Below are 5,507 nucleotides of genomic sequence, written 5' to 3'. Positions count from 1 at the left end.
CACAAGGAGGGATCGTTATGAGTCAGACCCAACTCTATGGCAGTGAGTTTGGTTTTGATTTTCTCACACAAAAGGTAGCTTTCTATATGTGTTCATTTATACTTTGCTTTTTTCACTTAATAATATTTCTTAGAAATCACTCATGTCAGTTCATAACAATCCTCCTCATTCTTTTTCACAGCTGCATGATACTTCACTGTGTGGATGGATCAGAGTTTATTCAACCGATCTCCTATGCTTGGGCATTTATACAGTTCCAAGATTAAGCATTTATAAATAATGTTCAAATTAATAACCTTGAGGATTTGTTTTTGTTTGGTTTGGGGGTTATTTTTGTCTTTTATTGTTAGAAGAGTATCTTCAGCATAAATTCCTAGAAGTGAGATTGCTGGGCTGAAGGATAAATGCATATATTGTTTTGTCAGCAATTGTCAAACTCCCCTCCACAGGGGTTACTCCATTTTTCATTCTTAGCAACAAAAGTATGAAAGTGCTTGTTTTCCACAGTCTTGTCACAAGAGTGTATTGTCAAGTTTTTAAATTCTAGCCAATCTAGATATTAGTAGGAGTTCTTGGATGATTAAATGGTTAATGCACCTGGCTGCTAACAGAAAGTTTGGAGGTTTGAGTCCACCTAGAGATGACTTAGAAAAAAGGCCTGCAACCTACTTCTGAAAACTCTATGCAGCACTGTTTTTAGAGTTTCTGTTCTACCTCCTAGTTTAGTTCAAGTAGCTACCTTTGGTCTCTATTCACGACAGTTGGTCTCCACTCACCTGAAAGACCAGAGGAAGAAGGAGATGCAGGAATTAAAGGAGGAAATGCTTTCTTGATTGCCTCTGTGAGTTCCTACCTCCAATACCATGAGACCAGAAGAAATGGATGGTGCCTGCCTACCATCACTGAATGTTTTGATCAAGGATTCAACAGATCAAAAGGAGGAAAAGTATGGAACAGAACTTAAAATGTATATGGCAACCAGTTTTATTATACCCATTGAGCCTAGGAGAACTCCCTGGATCTAATGCTCAGAATAATCTTTAAACCTTGAACTGAAACTATTCCATGAAGCCATCGTTAAAGTAAACAACAGTTCAGCCCACCTGGCAAAGAATGTTTGTTTTGAGCATAGTTCTCTTATAAAGAACTATCGATGTGAGTTTAAACCAACAACAGCTAATCTAAAGCACAGATGAGAACTTTAAGGGGCTGAGAGCCTAAATTAATGAGGATGAAACAATATGGGTAGAAATAGCAAGAATGGTGACACAGTGGGGAGGATGAAACCAATGTTATTGGACTGTTCATGTACAAGTTGTGCATGGTGTAGTTTAGTTGTGTACATTGTTCCTGAAAATAGATATTTTTTCTTTAATGATAAACTAGTAGCTTTAAGGAAAAAAAAAAAAAAAAGAAGAAAACCCTGTGGAGTACAGTTTTACTTTGACACACGTGGGTCACCATGGCTTGGAATCCACTTGATGATAACTTTAAGGGGTATTGGGAATTACCCTGCTTTCTTCCTGGAGTTTGACTTCTCAGTTCTTTCTTGGATTCTGAAACATTCTAGTATTCTTGGAAGAAATTTCCCTTTTTACTTAAACTAGGTACTCAGAATCAAAGGAATCTTAAATCACAGACTTCTCTTCCACTTTGTCCTTTACACAAAAGCTTTCACTTGGGGAACTGTTGAAAAAGATAATTAGAAAAAAATGGGACAGCAAAAATTATTCTAAATAGTGCTTCAATAGAAGCAATCCCTTTAAAATTAGGAAAAGACATGAACATGCACTATCACACATTCTACATTGTTCTAAAGTTTTAGCCAGCACAGAGGACAGGAATGGAAATTAAAAAATATAAGAAAACAAAGAGAATAAATAAAACTTTTTTTTTTTCTGCAGGTGACTTAATTGCAGGAAAGTAAAAAAAATATATATATAAATATAAATTATAGAATCAATAAGAGTTTAGCAAGGTGATTATGCACAACCAATATTATCCCCTTTCACCATACGCACACATACACGCACACAAATTGAGTCACCCTCTTCTCTACAAGCCAAAAAAACCCTACTGCCATTACATTGATTCCTATTCACTGCTGTCAAGTTGAATTTGATTCATAGTGAGCCCTCCTTGGATTTCCAAGGCGGTATCACTACGGAAGTAGATTGGCCAATCTTTCTTTCAAGGAGTAGCTGGTGGATTTGAACCGCCAGCCTTCAGGTTAGTAATCAAATGCCTTAGGCACTATGCTACTAGTGCTTGGCCCTTCTATAATAGGCCGCAATTTAGTCCACTCTGGGTAACAATCACTCCTCTAGGTAAATCTCTGTGAAGTCTTGAAGTAGCTCCTCCTCACTCTGCAACCTACAAGCCAAAGGAGTAATTTAACTCCACCTCCTCCCTTCCCAGGACACCCAATTGGCAATGGTGGAGCAAAAAAACCTGAAGACCCACAATAAAAAATCCCATCTAGAAAAGCAAAAAGAATAAGGACCATACAAAGGTGACCAGGCCAGAGAATCTTGCTTCAAAAGGAAAAGATAATTTTCAACCACCATTTGTAGACCCACTTTTCGGGAATTGGAATGTATTCCTTGGCTAGCCTTACATAAATGATAGATATCCTCATCATTAGAGAAAAATTAGAGGCAGATGTGAAACAAGATGAAAATGTACCTCTTAATCTTCCACTCATTTCTTAAAAGGTTGGAAATACGAATTTATTCTGGGGAGAAGATCATACTCAATTACAAGGCATTCTATTCATTCACAGGCCCTTAAATCAAGAGAATCAAAACTAATTTAGTATTGCAGAGTTTCTTTTCTACTTTGAAAGACTGTTGATGACCTGGTTCTAGACTACCTTTATTTTATGCCATCACTTTTAGTCTGATTGAGCATTTTCTTATTCATCAGTTGGTTTATTACAACAAAAGGTTATTTGAGACAGAAAAAAATGGTAAGACTCTACCTCAAGGAGTTTGCAAACTAGTGTAATTCTCCCAGTCTTTTCCTGAAATTTTCCCAAAAACTAAATATGTTCAGAGATAATGCTTCCAGGCCCTGCAACCTGTTTGATGATTCCCACCTCCTTCCTTGCCCACCATGCTAGCAATCTTTCAGTCAAACCCTTGCAATGATTTGTGCTGAGTTTAGTTCCCACACAAACACATCATAAATAACAATTCCTTATACTGGGGAAAATCCAACCGTCTTTCTTAGGGATTGAAGTCAAAGAGGATCCAAATATGTCCTAAGAATATATCTTGCACAATTCAGCCCAGCACAAATAAGGCGATTAATAATTAACGGGATTGAGAAATCAGTCCACAGTGGGTAATCTCTCTTTTTCAGGAACTCGGGATTGTTTTAAAAAAAGGCTGAGTCCCTTTGAAAGACAAGGGAAAGTGCCGTGGGCCAGCAGTCTGGAGAGATGGTTTCAATCCCACACTACCCCTTAACTGAGCCTGTCCCCATCTATACAATGAGGGACAGGCTTGACAGTCCCTGTGAGTTTTAGATTTCTGCCACAATTTTCCCAATCCAGGCCTCCGAGAGAAGTTCATGAAAAGAATAAAATCCTTTCGAGCAATGCTAGAAATGAACCCGCTGGTCAAAGATGAACATTGTGCTATTTGGGTCCCAGGAGTAGGGCGGCCAAAGGGCACAAATCCCTCTTAATTTATTCAAGCACTTTGCCCAGCCAAATGACTATGCTTTGAAGCCCTACACTCCCCCGCCTCTCACCAAAACTTCGAGAGTGCCGGAGTCATCCCGGGTCTTTAAAATCCCGCCCCTGGAGAGGGGGAGGGGGCTAGGAGCAGAGGTCGAGTTGTGCGCCTGCGTATTGCGGTCGGCCGGCAGAGGTCTTGTAGGCAGCTGGGGTCTTGAGGCGAGTTCCGCGCAGCCTGGCCAGCCGCGCGAGATTTCCCCCCGAGTTCTGCAGCGGTGAGTGAGGCGTAGTGTCTCCAACCTGATTCTGAAGTAGTTGGTGTGATAAGGCGGGATCTAGGAACCCAGGGTGACCTGCAGGTTTCCTTCCGGAGCTATCGGGGACGTTGGTCTTATTGCTTGGGAGACTAGGTTAGGAAATGATCGGAGAGAAGCAGGTGTGTATGTTGTTTGTTTTAGAATTGTTAGCAGTGAGCAGTCTTAAGTTTGGACACGTTGCGTTCGTGGTGGGACGTTCTCTCAACACATGTATTGAGCACCTGCTGTGTGCCAGGAGCCCTTGGGTGGTACAAACGGTAGAGTACTTGGCTAGTAACCTAAAGGTTGGCAGTTGGAATCCACCCAGGGGCGCTTTGGAAGACACGCTTGGCGATCTTCTTCCGAAAGATCACAGCCATTGAAAACGCTAGAGAGCACAGTTCTACTCTGAAACAAAATGGATCGCCATGAGTCTGAATCCACTCGTGCAACTTTTTTTGGGTTTACTCTGTGCCACATATAGGTTGTTGTTGTTGTTGGGTGCCGTCGAGGCGAACTCGACTCATAGCAGCCCCTCCTTGTGTTTCTGGGGCAGTATCACTACTGAAGTAGATTGCCTCATCTTCCTTCCCAGGAGTGGCTGGTGGATTTGAACCGCCAGCCTTCTGGTTAGCAGTCAGATGCCTTAGGCACTACGCTACCAGAGCTCCTGCCAGATATAGGGGGTGGAGGTAAATCATTAAACAAAACAGACACAAATCCTTATCCTCTTGGTCCATACAATCTGGGAAGATAGCAGTCAACCTCTGGGGTGTAGACGCAGAATTTCCTTATGTGGTTGGTAGAGCCATGAAGGAGGGAAGAGCCATGTGAGATTCCGCATTTAAGACTTGGGTAAAGGAAGGTAGAAATGAGACTTTAAGAGAGGAGAGCTATTTCCTCTAGAGGAAAGAACATCTAAGAGAATCAGAGCCCTTGTGTTATATCCAAGCCATGGTCAGCAGTTCTATGTAGCAGAATAATTGAGCAAGATAAAGGTAGAGAAATGTACTGAAAGGTGTTAGTAAGCTCATGTTGTGGAGATGGTATATATTTTGCTTAAAAGTGTGCCTTACAGGGTCATTCTTACAGGTTGTGCTACCCCGGGCAAATTATTCAACCTCTCTGGACCTGTCTTTCCTCATCTATAAAATGGTGGTGATGACAGTACTAATCTAATAGGGTTATTGGGGGGAGAGATTAAACAAGATAATGCATATAAAGCATGTAGTCCACTTCCCGTCACTTAGGAACATTCAGGACACAATGGTAAGTAGAACTAGGACATGTATTCTGCTTTTATGACTGGCACCAGATTTTCCATTTGATCATTGATTTGGAATTATTTTGGAATTAACCATACCAGGTGGGAAATGTTTGCTTAATCTCTCTCAATAAGTAAAGACTTGCGTCCCGCCCTCCCCCACAATTTGGGATGAATTTAGCACCTCCTTATTCATATTTAGAACTTGTGTTGTTATGTGCTGTTGAGTCAGCCCCGACTCATAGCAACCCCTCCTTGGGTTTCC

This window comes from Orycteropus afer, unplaced genomic scaffold (genome assembly GCF_000298275.1).
Source record: "Orycteropus afer afer isolate SDZICR_OR568_19922 unplaced genomic scaffold, OryAfe1.0 scaffold00079, whole genome shotgun sequence".
NCBI lineage: Eukaryota > Metazoa > Chordata > Mammalia > Tubulidentata > Orycteropodidae > Orycteropus > Orycteropus afer.
Note: the sequence above shows the minus strand (reverse complement) of the source record.